General features: G+C 29.5%; 1 long non-coding RNA gene across 15 annotated transcripts in view; it reads right to left on the bottom strand.

Annotated features, from left to right (window-relative positions):
• Positions 1–23,226, bottom strand: part of LOC147801958 (uncharacterized) — a 361,588-nt gene that overhangs the window by 296,840 nt on the left and 41,522 nt on the right. For 9 of the 15 annotated variants that reach the window (XR_015430166.1, XR_015430154.1, XR_015430153.1 and 6 more), the window contains 2 exons: positions 22,340–22,391; positions 12,755–21,531 (listed from right to left, as the gene is read on the bottom strand). The exons of 5 other annotated variants lie outside the window; for them this stretch is intronic. This is a non-coding gene — a long non-coding RNA (uncharacterized LOC147801958). Of the gene's footprint in view, positions 1–12,754; positions 21,532–22,339; positions 22,392–23,226 lie in introns of those variants that run through there. One more of the 15 variants, XR_015430159.1, reaches the window with a different exon arrangement.

Genomic DNA, 23,226 nt, shown 5'->3' with positions numbered 1-23,226 from the left:
AAAAGTCGTATTAGGAGGCACGCACACATCACACCCCGTTACTCCCCATAATATTAACCTATAAATTTCAAACTCGGCCTGAAATTAGAGTCTAATGTATCAAACAATTGTACTGAAGGAATTTTTTATAGACTAATTAGTGGGCCCACAATGTTCCAAAATATGTTTTGTTGACTAACCGGGAAGAGGTACTTTAAGCTATATGTACGCGGAGCAGGTATGTGATGCGTTGTGCAGTTGTTAGCGTTGTGGGGAAGGATGCTATGCAGTCCCGGATGTCCTGGGTTCGAGACCCTGCTAGGATCGGCTTTAATTTTTTTTAATTTTATTTTTTATATATTTTTTTAATATACTTTTCGACAATCTAGCGTGAATGAAGCGTTCTGTATAACGAAATAACTATTTTTCCTTTATGAAATAGCGAATAATAGCTAATAAACAGATAAATTTTGATTATTTTTTATTTATTTAATTATTTTATTTAATGTTATTTTTTTTTAACTTCTTTCTCAATATTTTTAAGTGAATAAAGTGTTTCATACATGAAAAAAATTATTTTTCTTTGTTAAAGAGCGAATAATGGCTTAAAAAAAGACAAAAGTCGTATTAGGAGGCACGCACACATCACACCCCGTTACTCCCTATAATATTAACCTATAAATTTCAAACTCGGCCTGAAATTAGAGTCTAATGTATCAAACAATTGTACTGAAGGAATTTTTTATAGACTAATTAGTGGGCCCACAATGTTCCAAAATATGTTTTGTTGACTAACCGGGAAGAGGTACTTTAAGCTATAAGTACGCGGAGCAGGTATGTGAGGCGTGGTGCAGTTGTTAGCGTTGTGGGGAAGGATGCTATGCAGTCCCGGATGTCCTGGGTTCGATACCCAGCTAGGATCGGCTTTAATTTTTTTTAATTTTATTTTTTATATATTTTTTTAATAAACTTTTCGACAATCTAGCGTGAATGAAGCGTTCTGTATAACGAAATAACTATTTTTCCTTTATGAAATAGCGAATAATAGCTAATAAACAGATAAATTTTGATTATTTTTTATTTATTTAATTATTTTATTTAATGTTATTTTTTTTTAACTTCTTTCTCAATATTTTTAAGTGAATAAAGTGTTTCATACATGAAAAAAATTATTTTTCTTTGTTAAAGAGCGAATAATGGCTTAAAAAAAGACAAAAGTCGTATTAGGAGGCACGCACACATCACACCCCGTTACTCCCTATAATATTAACCTATAAATTTCAAACTCGGCCTGAAATTAGAGTCTAATGTATCAAACAATTGTACTGAAGGAATTTTTTATAGACTAATTAGTGGGCCCACAATGTTCCAAAATATGTTTTGTTGACTAACCGGGAAGAGGTACTTTAAGCTATATGTACGCGGAGCAGGTATGTGATGCGTTGTGCAGTTGTTAGCGTTGTGGGGAAGGATGCTATGCAGTCCCGGATGTCCTGGGTTCGAGACCCTGCTAGGATCGGCTTTAATTTTTTTTAATTTTATTTTTTATATATTTTTTTAATATACTTTTCGACAATCTAGCGTGAATGAAGCGTTCTGTATAACGAAATAACTATTTTTCCTTTATGAAATAGCGAATAATAGCTAATAAACAGATAAATTTTGATTATTTTTTATTTATTTAATTATTTTATTTAATGTTATTTTTTTTTAACTTCTTTCTCAATATTTTTAAGTGAATAAAGTGTTTCATACATGAAAAAAATTATTTTTCTTTGTTAAAGAGCGAATAATGGCTTAAAAAAAGACAAAAGTCGTATTAGGAGGCACGCACACATCACACCCCGTTACTCCCTATAATATTAACCTATAAATTTCAAACTCGGCCTGAAATTAGAGTCTAATGTATCAAACAATTGTACTGAAGGAATTTTTTATAGACTAATTAGTGGGCCCACAATGTTCCAAAATATGTTTTGTTGACTAACCGGGAAGAGGTACTTTAAGCTATATGTACGCGGAGCAGGTATGTGAGGCGTGGTGCAGTTGTTAGCGTTGTGGGGAAGGATGCTATGCAGTCCCGGATGTCCTGGGTTCGATACCCAGCTAGGATCGGCTTTAATTTTTTTTAATTTTATTTTTTATATCTTTTTTTAATATACTTTTCGACAATCTAGCGTGAATGAAGCGTTCTGTATAACGAAATAACTATTTTTCCTTTATGAAATAGCGAATAATAGCTAATAAACAGATAAATTTTGATTATTTTTTATTTATTTAATTATTTTATTTAATGTTATTTTTTTTTAACTTCTTTCTCAATATTTTTAAGTGAATAAAGTGTTTCATACATGAAAAGAATTATTTTTCTTTGTTAAAGAGCGAATAATGGCTTAAAAAAAGACAAAAGTCGTATTAGGAGGCACGCACACATCACACCCCGTTACTCCCTATAATATTAACCTATAAATTTCAAACTCGGCCTGAAATTAGAGTCTAATGTATCAAACAATTGTACTGAAGGAATTTTTTATAGACTAATTAGTGGGCCCACAATGTTCCAAAATATGTTTTGTTGACTAACCGGGAAGAGGTACTTTAAGCTATATGTACGCGGAGCAGGTATGTGAGGCGTGGTGCAGTTGTTAGCGTTGTGGGGAAGGATGCTATGCAGTCCCGGATGTCCTGGGTTCGATACCCTGCTAGGATCGGCTTTAATTTTTTTTAATTTTATTTTTTATATATTTTTTTAATATACTTTTCGACAATCTAGCGTGAATGAAGCGTTCTGTATAACGAAATAACTATTTTTCCTTTATGAATAGCGAATAAACAGATAAATTTTGATTATTTTTTATTTATTTAATTATTTTTTTAATGTTATTTTTTTTAACTTCTTTCTCAATATTTTTAAGTGAATAAAGTGTTTCATACATGAAAAGAATTATTTTTCTTTGTTAAAGAGCGAATAATGGCTTAAAAAAAGACAAAAGTCGTATCAGGAGGCACGCACACATCACACCCCGTTTCTCCCTATAATATTAACCTATAAACTTCAAACTCGGCCTGAAATTAGAGTCTAATATATCAAACAATTGTACTGAAGGAATTTTTTATAGACTAATTAGTGGGCCCACAATGTTCCAAAATATGTTTTGTTGACTAACCGGGAAGAGGTACTTTAAGCTATATATACGCGGAGCAGGTATGTGATGCGTTGTGCAGTTGTTAGCGTTGTGGGGAAGGATGCTATGCAGTCCCGGATGTCCTGGGTTCGAGACCCTGCTAGGATCGGCTTTAATTTTTTTTAATTTTATTTTTTATATATTTTTTTAATATACTTTTCAACAATCTAGCGTGAATGAAGCGTTCTGTATAACGAAATAACTATTTTTCCTTTATGAAATAGCGAATAATAGCTAAAAAAAAAACAGATAAATTTTGATTATTTTTTATTTATTTATTTATTTTATTTAATGTTATTTTTTTAACTTCTTTCTCAGTATTTTTAAGTGAATAAAGTGTTTCATACTTGAAAATAATTATTTTTCTTTGTTAAAGAGCGAATAATGGCTTAAAAAAGGCAAAAGTCGTATCAGGAGGCACGAACACATGACACCCCGTTACTCCCTATAATATTAACCTATAAATTTCAAACTCGGCCTGAAATTAGAGTCTAATGTATCAAACAATTGTACTGAAGGAATTTTTTATAGACTAATTAGTGGGCCCACAATGTTCCAAAATATGTTTTGTTGACTAACCGGGAAGAGGTACTTTAAGCTATATATACGCGGAGCAGGTATGTGATGCGTGGTGCAGTTGTTAGCGTTGTGGGGAAGGATGCTATGCAGTCCCGGTTGTCCTGGGTTCGATGCCCTGCAAGGATCGGCTTTAATTTTTTTCATTTTATTTTATATTATGTTTTTTAATATACTTTTCGACAATCTAGCGTGAATGAAGTGTTCTGTATAACGAAATAACTATTTTTCCTTTATGAAATAGCGAATAATAGGTAAAAAAAAAACAGATAAATTTTGATTATTTTTTATTTATTTATTTATTTTATTTAATGTTATTTTTTTAACTTCTTTCTCAATATTTTTAAGTGAATGAAGTGTTTCATACTTGAAAAGAATTATTTTTCTTTGTTAAAGAGCGAATAATGGCTCAAAAAAAGGCAAAAGTCGTATCAGGAGGCACGAACACATCACACCACGTTACTCCCTATAATATTAACCTATAAATTTCAAACTCGGTCTGAAGTTAGTGTCTAATGTATCAAACAATTGTACTGAAGGAATTTTTTATAGACTAATTAGTGGGCCCACAATGTTCCAAAATATGTTTTGTTGACTAACCGGGAAGAGGTACTTTAAGCTATATATACGCGGAGCAGGTATGTGAAGCGTGGTGCAGTTGTTAGCGTTGTGGGGAAGGATGCTATGCAGTCCCGGATGTTCTGGGTTCGATACCCTGCTAGGATCGGCTTTAATTTTTTTTAATTTTATTTTTTATATATTTTTTTAATATACTTTTCGACAATCTAGCGTGAATGAAGCGTTCTGTATAACGAAATAACTATTTTTCCTTTATGAATAGCGAATAAACAGATAAATTTTGATTATTTTTTATTTATTTAATTATTTTATTTAATGTTATTTTTTTTAACTTCTTTCTCAATATTTTTAAGTGAATAAAGTGTTTCATACATGAAAAGAATTATTTTTCTTTGTTAAAGAGCGAATAATGGCTTAAAAAAAGACAAAAGTCGTATCAGGAGGCACGCACACATCACACCCCGTTTCTCCCTATAATTTTAACCTATAAACTTCAAACTCGGCCTGAAATTAGAGTCTAATATATCAAACAATTGTACTGAAGGAATTTTTTATAGACTAAATAGCGGGCCCACAATGTTCCAAAATATGTTTTGTTGACTAACCGGGAAGAGGTACTTTAAGCTATATATACGCGGAGCAGGTATGTGATGCGTGGTGCAGTTGTTAGCGTTGTGGGGAAGGATGCTATGCAGTCCCGGTTGTCCTCTGGGTTCGATGCCCTGCAAGGATCGGCTTTAATTTTTTTTTATTTATTTTATATTATGTTTTTTAATATACTTTTCGACAATCTAGCGTGAATGAAGTGATCTGTATAACGAAATAACTATTTTTCCTTTATGAAATAGCGAATAATAGCTAAAAAAAACAGATAGATTTTGATTATTTTTTATTTATTTATTTATTTTATTTAATGTTATTTTTTAACTTCTTTCTCAATATTTTTAAGTGAATAAAGTGTTTCATACATGAAAAGAATTATTTTTCTTTTTTAAAGAGCGAATAATGGCTTAAAAAAAGACTAAAGTCGTGTTTAGGAGGCACGCACACATCACACCCCGTTTCTCCCTATAATATTAACCTATAAACTTCAAACTCGGCCAGAAACTAGAGTCTAATATATCAAACAATTGTACTGAAGGAATTTTTTATAAACTAATTAGTGGGCCCACAATGTTTCAAAATATGTTTTGTTGACTAACAGGGATGAGGTGCTTTAAGCTAAATATACGCGGAGCAGGAAAGTGAAGTGTGGTGCAGTTGGTAGCGCTGTGGGCAAGGATGCTATGTAGTCCCGGAAGTCCTGGGTTCGATACCCTGCAAGGATCGGCTTTAAATTTTTTTTATTTTTTTTATATTATGTTTTTTAATATACTTTTCGACAATTTAGCGTGAATGAAGTTTTCTGTATATCGAAATAATTATTTTTCCTTTATGAAATAGCGAATAATAGCTAATAAACAGATAATTTTTGATTATTTTTTATTTATTTTATTTAAAGTTATTTTTTAAACTTCTTTCTCAATATTTTTAAGTGAATAAAGGGTTTTATAATTGAAAAGATTTATTTTCATTTGTTAAAGAGCCAATAGTGGCTGAAAAAAAGACAAAAGTCGTATCAGGAGGCACGCACACATCACACCCCGTTACTCCCTATAATATTAACCTATAAATTTCAAACTCGGCCTGAAATTAGAGTCTAATGTACCAAACAAATGTACTAAAGGAAATTTTTACAGACTAATTAGTGGGCCCACAATGTTCCAAAATATATTTTGTTGACTATCCGGGAAGAGGTGCTTGAAGCTAAATATAAGCGGAACAGGTATGTGTGGCGTGGTGCAGTTGTTAGCGTAGTGGGGAAGGATGCTATGCAGTTCCGGATGTCCTGGGTTCGATACCCTGCAGGGAGCGGTTTTAATTTTATTTTATATTAAATTTTTTAATATACTTTTCGACAATCTAGCATGAATGAAGTGTTCTGTATAACGAAATAACTATTTTTCCTTTATGAAATAGCGAATAATAGCGAAAAAAAAACAGATAAATTTTGATTATTTTTTATTTATTTATTTATTTTATTTAATGTTTTTTTTTAACTTCTTTCTCAATATTTTTAAGTGAATAAAGAGTTTCATACTTGAAAAGAATTATTTTTCTTTGTTAAAGAGCGAATAATGGCTTAAAAAAAGGCTAAAGTCGTATCAGGAGGCACGAACACATCACACCCCGTTACTCCCTATAATATTAACCTATAAATTTCAAACTCGGTCTGAAGTTAGTGTCTAATGTATCAAACAATTGTACTGAAGGATTTTTTTATAGACTAATTAGTGGGCCCACAATGTTCCAAAATATGTTTTGTTGACTAACCGGGAACAGGTACTTTAAGCTACATATACGCGGAGCAGGTATGTGTGGCGTGGTGCAGTTGTTAGCGTAGTGGGGAAGGATGCTATGCAGTCCCGGATGTCCTGGGTTCGATACCCTGCGAGGATCGGCTTTAATTTTTTTAAATTTTATTTTATATTATGTTTTTTAATACACTTTTCGACAATCTAGCGTGAATGGAGTGTTCTGTATAACAAAATAACTATTTTTCCTTTATGAAGTAGCGAATAATAGCTAATAAACAGATAAATTTGATTATTTTTTATTTATTTATTTTATTTAATGTTATTTTTTTAACTTCTTTCTCGATATTTTTAAGTCAATAAAGTGTTTCATACATGAAAAGAATTATTTTTCTTTGTTAAAGAGCGAGTAATGGCTTAAAAAAAGACAAAAGTCGTATCAGGAGGCACGCACACATCACACCCCGTTTCTCCCTATAATATTAACCTATAAATTTCAAACTCGGCCTGAAATTAGAGTCTAATGTATCAAACAATAGTACTGAAGGAATTTTTTATAGACTAATTAGTGGGCCCACAATGTTCCAAAATATGTTTTGTTGACTAACGGGGAAGAGGTGCTTTAAGCTAAATATACGCGGAGCAGGAATGTGAAGTGTGGTGCAGTTGGTAGCGCTGTGGGCAAGGATGCTATGTAGTCCCCTAAGTCCTGGGTTCGATACCCTGCAAGGATCGGCTTTAAATTTTTTTTATTTTTTTTATATTATGTTTTTTAATATACTTTTCGACAATTTAGCGTGAATGAAGTTTTCTGTATATCGAAATAATTATTTTTCCTTTATGAAATAGCGAATAATAGCTAATAAACAGATAATTTTTGATTATTTTTTATTTATTTTATTTAATGTTATTTTTTAAACTTCTTTCTCAATATTTTTAAGTGAATAAAGGGTTTTATAAATGAAAAGATTTATTTTCCTTTGTTAAAGAGCCAATAAAGGCTGAAAAAAAGACAAAAGTCGTATCAGGAGGCACGCACACATTACACCCCGTTACTCCCTATAATATTAACCTATAAATTTCAAACTCGGCCTGAAATTAGAGTCTAATGTACCAAACAATTGTACTAAAGGAATTTTTTACAGATTAATTAGTGGGCCCACAATGTTCCAAAATATGTTTTGTTGACTAACCGGGAAGAGGTACTTTAAGCTACATATACGCGGAGCAGGTATGTGTGGCGTGGTGCAGTTGTTAGCGTAGTGGGGAAGGATGCTATGCAGTCCCGGATGTCCTGGGTTCGATACCCTGCGAGGATCGGCTTTAATTTTTTTAAATTTTATTTTATATTATGTTTTTTAATACACTTTTCGACAATCTAGCGTGAATGGAGTGTTCTGTATAACAAAATAACTATTTTTCCTTTATGAAGTAGCGAATAATAGCTAATAAACAGATAAATTTGATTATTTTTTATTTATTTATTTTATTTAATGTTATTTTTTTAACTTCTTTCTCGATATTTTTAAGTCAATAAAGTGTTTCATACATGAAAAGAATTATTTTTCTTTGTTAAAGAGCGAGTAATGGCTTAAAAAAAGACAAAAGTCGTATCAGGAGGCACGCACACATCACATCCCGTTTCTCCCTATAATATTAACCTATAAATTTCAAACTCAGCCTGAAATTAGAGTCTAATGTATCAAACAATAGTACTGAAGGAATTTTTTATAGACTAATTAGTGGGCCCACAATGTTCCAAAATATGTTTTGTTGACTAACGGGGAAGAGGTGCTTTAAGCTAAATATACGCGGAGCAGGAATGTGAAGTGTGGTGCAGTTGGTAGCGCTGTGGGCAAGGTTGCTATGTAGTCCCCTAAGTCCTGGGTTCGATACCCTGCAAGGATCGGCTTTAAATTTTTTTATTTTTTTTATATTATGTTTTTTAATATACTTTTCGACAATTTAGCGTGAATGAAGTTTTCTGTATATCGAAATAATTATTTTTCCTTTATGAAATAGCGAATAATAGCTAATAAACAGATAATTTTTGATTATTTTTTATTTATTTTATTTAATGTTATTTTTTAAACTTTTTTCTCAATATTTTTAAGTGAATAAAGGGTTTTATAAATGAAAAGATTTATTTTCCTTTGTTAAAGAGCCAATAATGGCTGAAAAAAAGACAAAAGTCGTATCAGGAGGCACGCACACATCACACCCCGTTACTCCCTATAATATTAACCTATAAATTTCAAACTCGGCCTGAAATTAGAGTCTAATGTACCAAACAATTGTACTAAAGGAATTTTTTACAGACTAATTAGTGGGCCCACAATGTTCCAAAATATATTTTTTTGACTAACCGGGAAGAGGTGCTTGAAGCTAAATATACGCGGAACAGGTATGTGAAGCGTGGTGCAGTTGGTAGCGCTGTGGGCAAGGATGCTATGTAGTCACGGTTGTGCTGGGTTCGATACCCTGCAAGGATCGGCTTCAAATTTTTTTTTATTTATTTTATATTATGTTTTTTAATGTACTATTCGACAATTTAGCGTGAATGAAGTGTTTTGTATATCGAAATAACTATTTTTCCTTTATGAAATAGCGAATAATAGCTAATAAACAGATAAATTTTGATTATTTTTTATTTATTTTATTTAATGTTATTTTTTTAACTTTTTTCTCAATATTTTTAAGTGAATAAAGTGTTTTATATATGAAAATAATTATTTTTCTTTCTTAAAGAACGAATAATGGCTGAAAAAAAGACAAAAGTCGTATCAGGAGGCACGCACACAAATAATTTAGCACTTCGTTTTATTAGAGAGTATAATGATTTTTTTTAAAGAATATTCTTTTCATATTATTTGTTAATTAGCTAAATATATTGTCGAATGTCAAAATTTTTTTGTTTTTTAGAAATTAAATTTTACTTTGTTTTTCGTTCATAATTCAGTCATTATTTAATTTAATTTAATTCTGAATGTCCCGCAGCGGACTGATCGTTAAGACACGGTTCCCAGCAAATCACCGAAGTCAAGCATAACTGGCTGCGGGTGAGTGACCACTTGGATCAGTCAGCGTAGGGACCGAGGGTGTGCGGTATTGGTCCTCGTTAAACTGTTCTACCGTAAAGTGCTCGACTTCGCGCGCAGGTCGTCGAGCTACCGAAGCGGGGGTGCCATCCCATCTGCAGAGGATGAAAATTGGGATGGCAAGTCTTCGGATCATCCTCAGGGATGTTTCCCAGACCGTCGCCATTAGCGAATTGTGCAGCTCTAGCGTGACGTAAATGAACTATAATAGAACTAAAATAACTGAAATGATAATAATAAAAAATAGTGTTTTAAAAACGTTTTTCTTTCTAAAATATATTTTGCACTTTGTTTTAAACATACAAATAATTTTTAACGTTTCATTTTGAAATTGAACATTACGATCGAATTTAATAATTATGTAATTATTTATGCATAGTAGTACAAGAAAATATTAATTTGTAAAAAACGCTTTAAAAATTTTTTTTACTCTTTGTTTTAAGCGTATTATGAATTTCTAAACAAACATTTCAATATATATTTTTAGTAAGATTTGTACATTGTAGTCAATTTATTTAATATCTTTCTGAAGCAAAACATATATATTTTCAAATTTATAAGTTGATTTAAATCAATCTGGGTATGAAGTTTTGATAGAAATCTGACTTTCTGAGCCTTACAAGTAAATGAAATTCAAAAATACTGTTTCGCGATACATCGCTTTATCGCGATGCAAAACTGACGATGCATCACGATATATAATTTCTAATATCGCCCAGTCCTACTTATAACATATAATATTTAATAACATATCATTGTTATTGTAAGCAAAGCGCGATGACTAGGACGCAAAACTGAAAAATACTCGCACAAAATAATTTTAAAGTTAATATTTCGGGTATTTCCCTCATTTGTTGCGGACTTCCACAACCTGTCGCAAGTGACAAGGATATGTACAGTCACGGAAAAAAATATCCGGAAAGTAACAAACAAAGAATAATTTATTTTTTAATACTAATATTTCTCAGGCGCACAACAAATGCGGCGTTTGTGTCCTTTCCTAGAAACGGCAAAACGCTGTATTTGTTGTGTCTGAGAAGTATTAAAAAATAGACGATCCTTTAGTTGTTATTTTCCGGCTACTTTTTCCGTGACTGTACATATAAGTACATTAGAGTGTTGTTGTTATCGTTTTAACAAGCGTAAGCAGCATTGCGTTTATGGAAATAAAAATAAATATTCTTCTGAAAGAAAGAATATTTGTACACTGCAAATATTTATTATAACTTATTATTTTATCAGACAGATAATTTCTATAACCACACAGCGTAGATGCCAGAAGGAAGTGCTGTTAGACACAGGTCGAGTTAGCCCTGCCATTTCTATTATGAATATATTATTACACTTTGATTTAGATCATTAATGTTTCTTTTTTTCCTTTTTATTTACAAATTAACATTTATTACATTACACTGGCTCAAAAATTATAATATATTTTTCAGAAATCAATTATAATAAAAATTATCCAGCAATTTTTTGTTTTGCGGACCGTTTGGCACCCCTATGTGAGTAGCTCCCGGGGCATGACCCCCCCCCCTTGCTATGCCACTGGTATGCCGACGTCGCTAAAAGAACCTGGATATCTCAACGACCTTATTTCTCGGTGGCTATGGTTCAGAACCGGAGTTTTTTTTTTTAAAGTGAAATTTTATTTTAGAACCGTGGTTGAACAGCCAACCCAATTTAATGGGTTTTCGACTACTAATGTTCAACTCCGCAGCCTTGTAATTTTTAATCCAATCCAGAAGACAAGGTAACTCCTGGATCGAGTAATGGGAGAAATCTGCGTTACATGGAGAGGAAGAAAACGAGAACCTCCCATTGTTAGCCTGACGGCAAAGGGGCTCTAACCCATGATCCGTCTACTACTGAGGATATTTCATGTCAGCATTGTGGTCAGTGCATGCGGAATTCGTATCGACTGGGATTCGGACCCGGTTCACCTCATTGGAAGGCAAACGCTCTATCCCCTGAGCCATCGCGGCTCTTTAAGCTTAAATTCGTGAAATCTCCAAAACATAAACGCATTTTTTGATAATGTACTATAAAGTAGATGAGCCATGGTGGCTCAGGGGATAAAGAGTCCGCTTTCTAATGAGGTGAACCTGGTTCGAATTCCAACTGTGACAAGTCGATACAAACTCCGCACCGACTACAGTGCTGACGTAAAATGCCCTCAGTGGTAGACGGATCATTGGCCCCCTCGTTGTCAGGCTAACAGTGGGAACTTTTCTTCTCCATGTTTCGCCAATGAGGGTTAGTTGCATCAAAAAATCCTCCACGAAGGTAAATTTCTCCAAATACGTGATACAGGAGTTCCCTTGGGTTGTGGATTGGGATCAAAATTACTGGTAATAGTGTACCCCACCAGAGGAAATAGTTATAGGCTTGTTAGGGGTACACAATGTTGCCCTGTAGGTTGCTATGTATGTATATATACACGAGTGTGTTAAATAGCGTTAAAATGAGGAAATTTGAAACCAATATTTTGTATTATAACATGGCCCTGTATCTCCCCTTTTGAATTTGGAATTAAAGAGAGATACATAATTGAAATGAAATTGGACCACGTATTATATTACCGGGTACTAGTGTACCCTACATAGGGAAATAATTATATAGGGGCCCACAATGTGGCCCTATAAGTTACTATGTATATATAGTATGTTGAATTACGTTAAAATTATCAAATTTCAATTCGTAAACTCGTGAAATCGCGAAGATATATATAGGAAAATGAGCGGCGAGTAAAAAAATGTCTAACTCTAATTATTTGTAACCGTTTATCTTCTGGAAAAATAAATCGCGTAACCTTTAATCTGAGCTAAAACGAAAGATTGAATTTGACGAACTTTGTAACGCAATGCATTGAAATGCAATCACCAAGAGGATTTAACACACAACAGATTGAACTTTCACATTGCTGTGTAAGTAGCTGAGCAGAGTGAGCGCAACTAGTAAAGAAAAACAATGAGGCAAGTACTTACAATAACAACTTTTATTGCACCTTTCTGTATAAGAACAATGAATCGTACTTTATTACATCAACGGATTTATATATTACGACACAACATCAACAGAGATAAATGGAACTTTTCATAAATCTTATATCTTCCTTAAACTAGAAACACTATAGAAATGATGGGGGGGGGGGGGAAACTTGTACTAAAATTGAACCTTTTGTTCGTATCAATGATTTCATTTAACAATCTGATTGCTATGTCAGATGCATGAAGCCTTGATAATGCATAAATCCTTTGAGGATTTTGTTAATATGCCTTTTCAATGAGAAATATGATTAATTCAGCTTTTATATTTTACATTGTTAGTAAACTGCTCATGTAAAATAATTTATAAACCAATATGCAAAAGTTATTATAATTTTTTTTTCAGAGGTGAGTAAAGGCGTTAACTTCAGAGCAAATGATTTTTTAAACCTTTGTTTTTTTAAAACTTGTTTTATCATAGAGTTCATGACATTTCAAAAATAAAATTCTCCGACTTTTCAACAATTCTAGATTATATTTTATCTATATATTGTAATATTTTGTCAGAAAAAAATGACTTTTTTTATTTGATGTTTCAACAAATTTTGAGAGTGGAAAAAAAAACACAACTAAATGAAGACATTGTGTAAAACTATCAAATTGCGACATCATTAAAAGGACTCCTTTTAATACATGTTAGAATAATTTACTGTTACTGACAATTCTAAAATAGGTCATTCTTTTGGCATACCTTTGGAGCTTTGTTTTTGTAGGGAAAAAATATAACAGTCCCCTGAACATAAGTGCCATAATCAAATACAGTGCTAATCCTATAAGTTATAACAATAGGGTGTTTATTTTACCTCATTTAAATTTTAGCTTACAGCATTATAAAAATAAAACATTTACACAATATGAGAAAAAATTGAAAATAATTTAGCAGAAAAAAATTTAGATTTCTCTGTGTACTGTGCAACACACATTTAATTTAATACCCAAAGACTGTAAACGCATCAGACAATTAAATCACATGTTTCGTCCACATTCTGCCAATAAATATTTATTGGAACAATTTTGCTGTATCATTTGAATTTAAAACACCTACTTAACTTTATTATCATTGATGATTGATTAGAAAACTTAAATGATAATCTTTTGAAAAGTATTAGCAATATCGTTAAACAATATCTCTTGTCTTATTACAAAATTTTTTTTATACACAATTCAATATTTAGTACCCTGTAAAAAAAAAATCAATAGTAACATTGTCAATAGAACATTTTCTGTTATGTTCAACATAACAAATAACTTTACAAGTCAATTTGATAATTTCTTAGTATTTCCTAAGTTTATGAAATGCAACTTAAATTTAGTTTCATTAATTATTACTATTTAAATAAATTTTGATTATTTTTTAGCACATACGCCAGTTTATTCATGAATTGTATAAATTCAAATTATTGGCAGAAAACTTTTAACAATATATAAACTTTACTTTCTAAAAATATTTTGAAAAAGCCATAGTAACTTAAAAAAAAGGATAATATTAAGGGTAATTTTAAACAAAAAAATTTTTTTTGTTTTTGTTTTGACAATTTTTTTGCATCTCTGAAGAATCAATTCCCTGTGAAGAAAAATAAATAAAAATGAAAAATTAATGTTTGAAAGCCCAAACCTTCCGAAAGACCAATTTGTTTTTATTGGTCATTTTAGACTTGAGTTATTAAAAATTGACTGTAGATAAATCATTTTTATCAATGACATGTTTAACTGCATTTTGCAAAAAATTATTTTCGTAAAAAGACTTCATAATAAAAAGGTCTCTTGAAACAAGACTTCATGAATCCTGCAATATATTAAAAAATCCTTTCAATAAAAAAAAGAGATCAATAAAAAACCTCATCTTTAGAAAATAAAGTAAAATCATACTTTATTATTTTTTTTAAGTGAAAGAAAAAAGCATTAATTTAAATTAATACAATTGAGCAAATTGCTTATAAGACCAGATTATTATTTCTGGATACAATTCTTTAATAAATATTTTATATAGGTTAAAAATATATTTCAATCAAACAGCAACATTTCAGTTTCTTCCCATTCCCTTATTTGCATGAGATGAAATAAATTTGTAAAAAAAAAAAATTAAAAAAAAAGATTTAAACACAAAACACAGGAAAATAAAATTTCAAAAGCTATAATAATTCCATAATAAGTTTAGTTTCTTACTCAATAAACCAAATTTATGACAAAACAAATCAACAAAAATATACAAGACTGAAATTGCAAGTAAGTCAACGATTTAATTTAAACGTACTCCTCGAAAATGTGCAGATTAATAAAGGGCAGTACATTGCAAAAATCAGGCATGTAAAATTAAATTCTTTGTGATATGCTTCAGTGCCTTTAAACATTAAGAAATTCAACACTTTAATAAGTAATTTAATTAAAGAATAGAAAGAGAAAAAATAATCAGAAAAGTAAAGAAAGTTAAACTAAAGCAAACTGAAAAATACAATGACAAATACATGATTACTTTTGTAATAATAATGTATAATATAATGTGATTATAATAATAATAATATGATTAATAATCATTATTTTATAAGTGATCACTTTTATATAAATGATAACTTTTATATAATACAATATAAATGATTACTATAATAATAAATGATTACTTTTAATAAAAGAGTTAAAAGGCTTGTACTTTAAGTTCTTTTGGAATCAAATGAAATAAAGAAATTTCTTGAAATTTTTATAAAACTGAAAATTAATAACGAAAGTAGACTTTTTTTACGAGTCATGCAAAATACAAGATCACAAGGTTTATTTATACATAAAATCAATTATTTAAAAAATATTTTAATTTTCCCTAAATTCTGTTGTGTCAAGTAAGTCATCTGCACCTTTATCTATAGAAACAATTTACAACAGCCAATTATGATTTATCCTTATTTGTGAAGTATTGCTGCAACAACACTACAGCTTCATATTAACAAAGATGATAAAACTTCACTCTTTTTTTTTCTTTTCAAATAACTGGTTAAAAACATTACAAACATGAAATCTATGTCAAATAAACATGGTAGCATGAAACACTAATTAAAAACAAATAAAAGCTGTTAAAATGTAAACTTCTAATTGGGTATGATTTCTTTTGAAAATTAACATTTAATATACAAAATAAGTTTTATCAAGCTTATGAGCTTATTTTCAGAAATATGTTACATTAACTACAACATTTATAAAGCTTTAATGATGCTAGTAATATTTTGAGATCGTCATATTATATTTTCAATATTAAAGTTTATTTAAATTAAAATTCTAGAAAAATTAAGCATAATTATTTTTTTTAATAATTAATTTAAACAGAAATTATCATAAAAGTAAGCCACAACTTAAATAAAAAGTATTAATAAATATGCAAAATAATAAAAAAACATAAGATCACACAACTAATATAAAATAACTTTTACTTAAAAAAAAAAAAACTTTTTTCCTTGACGGTAAATGTTATTAAATATTAATCGTATCTTAGTAATAAAAATTTATCTCCAAAAATACCTCATAGTTGCTTAAATACATTGAATGTATTTTGCTCATAAAATAATCAACCTTAATAAATATTTTATAGATAAATAGTGTTTGTATTTAGTTTAATTAATGTAATGACACCAAAAATAAATAAAAATAATATATACTTTGTCAGTTAAAAATAAATACTAAGACCTGCACTTTTTATGTAACTGTCAAAAATAATTGACATAAAAAATTTGATAAAATTAAGCATGTGATAAAGATGTTTGCAAAAGAACAAAACATATAACAAGTTTTTAGCAACTGTTATCAAACAGACTCGGACAATCATTATCTTCAAAAATTAAATACACAATTTTTCGCCACACATTCATTTGTTAATGTTTAATTAAAATGACTTACGATTTTACTAAGACTAGAAATTGATCAGTTTTAAATCAGAATTAATATAAAATAGTATTTTTTCATTAATTTTAGAGTAATATTAAAAAAAAAGAAAGTTGAAGTAAATTTTCCTTCCCTACTAAGGGTCTCTTTAAAAGCTACAATATTAACTAATTGGAAAACTTTAGAAATTAGGCATCTTATAAACACTGTTTAACATGATAGCTTTAATAGAATAATTTTTAAAACAATATACTTTATTTAAACTATTTAACTCCTAAATTTCACTAATAAATTAGAATCAGATTAGGAACAGTTATTATTTTAATAAAACTTAACAACCAGGAAATAACAATAATAAATATTTTTATATATAGTTTTGGGAAAAACAAAACAACTTTTGAAATATAATGGGAAGACACTTACAAATACAACGCTAAAAATTACTACAATAGAACCCAAATTATACAATGCCCAGGGGACCAGGGGTGTGCTGGAAAATTGAAATCATAGGGGGACGGACCTTGCTATGTCAATTTTATAAGCATGAGTAAAACTACTCAAAGCAATTTTCAACAACAATAAAGTTTAATAGAAGCCCTTATAGGCATGCAAGTAGGAAAAATAACAAAAAGTTTGAAAATGCCTATCAATTCAAATAATGAAAAAAAAAAAAGTATGTGAAGCTATTTTTCACAAAAAGCAAACATTTAAATTATTTAGATACTTGTTTTAAGTTTTACTATATCTACATTTTGAGAGCCTAACAAAAGCTTCTTAAATAAATCACAATTAACAGAGTTTTTAACTTGGATAGGAAAAACTCCAGTAGATTTTACGAAATAATATAAATTTCATGATAATTGTTGCATTATGTATTAAATACTTTAAAAGTTTTCAACATCATCAAAATAGAAAAACTGCAATATTTTGCAGCTAGGATTGACACTAAATAAACTTGAAATGCTATGTATTATGTTTACACATAATTTTGAAGGCATTTCAATTCATCAAAGATAGTTAAAAGTCTTTTAATTCAAAAAGGGAGTTTTGAATAAATAAAAATAAATAATAAAAAAACGATACAATTTAGAGCAAAAAAAGTGTTAAATTGATATTTATAGATGAGGCTCGTTTTATAATGTATCAGTGATAAGCATTTAAATATTCAATCAAGCAGTAATCAGTGCAAAAATGATATTTCAATGGGGATTTCTTTTAGGAAACTTACTCAATTTTAGGGAATTTTCTAAAAATGCACAAACACCAGGAGAATTTTTATTAAACCAGTAGACCAGGATAAACTGGCCAAAATCCAGTAGTCTACTGGAAAATCCAGGAGAGTTGGCAGACATGGATTAAGGAGAAAAAAATAATATAGTAGAGTAAAATAACAAAATAATGTAGAAGTATTATTAAAAAAATAAATATTTAATATAGCATTTTTTCTCTTCTAAAGTTTAGAAGCTTTGAATAATCTTATGTCCGTCTTACACATGTTTTATTTTTCTGACATAAGTAAAATAAACCTATGGAACAATTTCATGAAAAAGAAGACATTCTAAATTTTTTTTTTGGTCCTTTCCTAGCAGTTTTTCAGAATTATAATCACTGTAGTAATTTGATAGAATTGAATGAGGAGTTTAGAGACTAAGAAGAAATAATACATCAACTAGAATGCAATGAGGTGTAAGGTTGAAAGAAGTGTAGGATAACTGAATAGATGATCAGGCGTTGAATAATTGAGGTTCTACTGTATTTTGCATATAAATTAAATATATTTGTCAATAATTTATAATGAGTTTTAAACTTTTGTTTAAATTATAAACAAATAGAACAACATGACATGCAAAACACAAATACTAAAAACCAGTTTGCTGAAAAATTAATTAATGAATTCTTAAACAGATGAATTTCTTTTGATCATTTAACAAGGAAATAACAAGGAAATAACAATTAAAATTATATGTGTTTTTTTAAATTGATCATAACTAGGGTTGCAAGTTTGTCGTAGAATTTCACATAAAATTTAGAAATTTTTGGCGAACACAAATATAAGCATGTAAAAGAGCTGAAAATTGTTTAATCTAATTTTATGTAGTGTTAAATTTATTCGTATAAACAGAATTTCAAAGAAATATCGCAAATTTTTAAATTATTCTTGATATGTTTTTACATTCAGCAAATATTTGTTTGCCAACATTTCTATACGTTTTTTAATGCTAAGTTTTTATAAATTTCACAGTCCTGACCAAACAGTTAATTGTCATTTCAATTGATTTCTGGTAAAGTAAGAGCTAACTTAACATTTTCTTCCTTTTGTATACTTATTGCACTATTTGGGAGGCATGTAGCTCTTATTAATTTATAATTGAAAGGATAGTAAGACCACCTTACTTAATAAGATTTGGACTATCTCTGAACTATTTTCATGTTATATTGCTATTGATCTATTTCCTAAACATTTTATCAATTTTAAAGCTGCAGAGAAGTAGTAATTGTTGCTAGAATTAGTGTTGTTGAATTAGAATACCAAGGTGAAAAAACTTCTCTGTTTAAACAATTTTTACACAGCACTTCAAAAAATTTCTGGATTTAAGAACAATAAATCATGGAAATGAAAATGAAAATTCACTCCCTGACAAACTTGCAACCCTAATTATAACACATACAACTTCAATGACTTTTTCATGACTAGTAATTGACTAGCCTACAATAATAAATCTGAATAAGATTAAAAATAAATACTAACGGGAAACATAACACATTCAAAAAACGGTTAACAAAAATATGTAAATACAAAGATATACAAACAAGTTGAATTCAGAGAATAAACAAAATCAAAATAGTTACTATAATCGCATTTCAATCTACTAAAATACACTTTTTCCTAAAAAATAAAATGAGATTCCATAAAAAGACCTGACTAGAGTAAAACACATAGAAAGATATTCCAAAATAAATTGCAATTTGCCTGTCTGTACTCTGCTTATAAAATATTAAAACATGAATTTGAATAAAATACAGGGATGTTATATACCAATTAATAATTGTATAATCTATATAACAATTTAATAACTGATTGGAGCAATTGTTAGACATAAACATAGAGACTTTTCCAAGTAACAATGCAGTAAAAACTTTTATATTCAACCAAATTTTAATTTAAGCTATAACTTCTCAAACACTAAAATAAATAAATTTCAGTTAATTTTAGTGAATAACAGCCAGCAATGTTAAAAGATTTATTAAACAATGAGAGTGATAGTAATAAACAGTGATTGATGTGTTTATATCTTTTCTAACATCATGCAAAAAAATATTGAGATGATTTAAAGAAATGATAAGAAGTTAAATTGATACTTATATTAATTTGCACAAATGTCCAGTTAAAGCTAAATTTATTTAAAGAAAAACAAAACATTTTATCTTAAAATAACTTCCACTAATCAGATAGTAATTCTAGTAAAATTTTGTTTTCTATTTATACACAAAATAAAAGTTAAACAGGAATTTAAACAAAGAAAATTCTTTTCTTGTTAGTTCAAGACACATAAAAAAATAAGCAATTAAAACACTTATTCCTTCCTTAAAGCAAGATTATTTTTTAAAAAATATTCACTACTTGAAAGTAACATTTAACTAAATCTACTTTAGAGTAGCTTATTTTTATAGAAAATTTCAGAACTTTTTCTTTACTTCAATATAGGAAAGTTATGTGTTACTTTTCTTAAGAGCATTACTAGTCTTTTTACTTTAATTTAATTTAAGAAAAACTACAGAAAATTCTTATCAATACTAGGAATCCAATTTGCAGTCATGCTTTTACATAGTTAAAAGGTCAATATTTCGGTAATAATTGAGATAATTTTAATTGGAGTAGATTGAATATGGAGTTTAATGGCAATCTTACAGTGGCATAATACATTCTACAAATAAACTAAAATACAAAGCAAAATTTATTATTGATGTTATACTGCTAAATTGTTTGAATTAAGAAAATAAACGCACTGATTAAATTAAATTAGCAATTAGAGCTTATGAAAATAACAGAAATATTGCTATAAATAATAATAATAAAAAAAGAAGAAAAAAGTGTGGCATTTTTTTTAAAGTCAAGAAAATAAAGCGTTTAAAAAATAATCAGTAAAATAAATATTTTTTTGCAGACTTCAAAATCTTTCCGTAATTTTTCAAAATAGGAACTAAACAATTGTAGCAGATCTATATAACAAAATTGTATGAATCACATTTCTCCATAAACCACAGTTATAAACAACGAAAATAACACTTAAGTTATTTCTGGAGCTGAGCAAGAACCATTAACGGTTCTCAGGTTGTAAGGAAAAAAATATTTACTAAGAGGTTACAATTTTCTAAACCAAACCAAAATTGATAATTTATAACCACTTTTGCATGTTGGTCATCTGTCACCGTCAATTTTCAGACAGTCAGAAAACAATTAAATTGCCATTTTATAAATAGGTCACTTGCCTAAGTGGAACATCAAATTGTTGTACCAAAGTGGTCAACTTGAATAAGCCTCCCTGTAGTTAAAAAAAAAAAAAAAAACTTTCAAACAGGAATTGCCAATTATTTTGGAATATCTTCTGAACACTCTTAATGCTATTATTAGTTTGGAATGTGAAATATAGATTTTCTTTAGATGGGACATAAAATTGTTTGGAACTTTCCTTGCTTGAGACAATGTGAAAACACCCCAGTCAAAAATTGGATGATACTATTCAATAAATGCTGCACTGATAATCCACAAGAAAGGAAATCATCTCCAAAATGGGGTAAACAGTGAGGGATGACATAGATCTACTTCTCCACTGCTCAATTCTGTACCCTTTAAAAAGAAAACACTTCATATAAAAAATATGTTTAAATAATAAATTTGCATGCTAAGAATTAAGTAATACATGTTTGAATTTAAACAATATATTTATATGTTAGGAAGGTCCTTAAGACAGTTCTCATACCTGCCAACATTGGAGAAATAAAATAACAAAGATTTTACTAACCGACCCAATTGTGGGTTAACGACTAGTGATGTTCAACTTTGTAGCCTTATAATTTTGTACCTAATCCAGAAGACAAGGGAACCCGTGAATCAAGTAGTGGGAGAAATTTGCCTTTAAGGAGGGCTTTTTGATGCACGCAACCCGCATTTGAGTTAGATGGAGGGGAGACCACGAGAACCTCCCATCAGGGAAGGGGAATCTAATCCGTGATCCGTTTACCACTGAGGATATTTCACGTCAGAACTGTGGTTGGTGCAAGCCAGATGCGGAATGCGTATTGACCAGTCATCACTCGGATTGAAAGCTGGGTTTACCTCATTAGAAGGTGAACGCTCTCTCCCTTGAGCCATCATGGCTCAAGTTAAACAATTAACACTCAACATACTGCAGTACTGGCATTAGCATCCTCTGTTGATGAATAAGAGAAGTACTGTTGATATCAATAGATATTTTATTAAATATTTTTTTTAAAATTCTTCAATAAATACGGGGAAATTCGAGAATATGCAGGCAAACAGGAGGTAGTCGTAAAATACAGGAGTCATCGTTACAAAACAGGAGACTTGGCAGGTATGAGTTCTTTTAAAAAGGGGTATACTTTGTATTATCTATAATAATAAAGGAAGAGTTTACCTGTCTGTCTGTTTGTTTCTCTCATAACTCAAGAATGATTGAATGCATCATCCTGAAATTTGGAAAGTGGCCACAAGGGCAAATTTAGCCCCCGATACTAAAATTCGCTCAAAATTTTCAAATACTTTGTTCAGTAGACTACAACAATACTAGGAAAAATTCTAAAGCATTTTTTAATGATTTAACGAAATATTTTTGAAACAAAATGCAGTTTACTTACACACGGCAAATTAATAGTCTTAATCATGTAATGATTAGTAACTTTTACATAGCCAAAATCACATAATTCGAACTAATAAATCACATAATTCATATTTCATAATAAAGTGATTAGATGTGACTGCTATTCCGATAATTTTTTATAAGTTTATTGTTAACAATAATCTGACGTTTTAAAATGCAATAACAAAAATTATTCTAGATCATTTTTAAAAATAGAAAGGTATTTTTTCACAGGGGTAGCAGCAAAGTTTTTTAAAATTTTAGGGTAATTTTAGGAACTTTTTTCAAAAAATTTTAGGGGTAATATATGATTTTGCTAGGATAAAAACAGATCACACGGTAGTTTATTACATAACAGAAGATTATTACAATTCATCCACACATATTATAAATAGTTGCAAGCCATAAAATAAAACTCTGAAATTTATTAAGTCAAGAATGAAATCTCTAAAGTGTAAAAATGAAATTTCAACTTTACATATTACCTATCAGAAATTAAGTGCATAATTCAGGAACAGGCAAAAGTGAGAATAAATCAAGAGAAAAAATAAATTAACACCAACTTGGATTTTTATTTAATTTTTACCTTCTTAATCAAAACTTTATTATTACCTTACTTTATTAAGAAAAACTATAGTGTGATATTATTAGATTTCAAATCAGCA

The sequence above is a fragment of the Parasteatoda tepidariorum genome, chromosome 11, assembly GCF_982258835.1.
Source record: "Parasteatoda tepidariorum strain Cologne lab strain chromosome 11, Ptep-v5.0, whole genome shotgun sequence".
NCBI lineage: Eukaryota > Metazoa > Arthropoda > Arachnida > Araneae > Theridiidae > Parasteatoda > Parasteatoda tepidariorum.
This window is presented reverse-complemented; position numbering and strand designations above follow the sequence as displayed.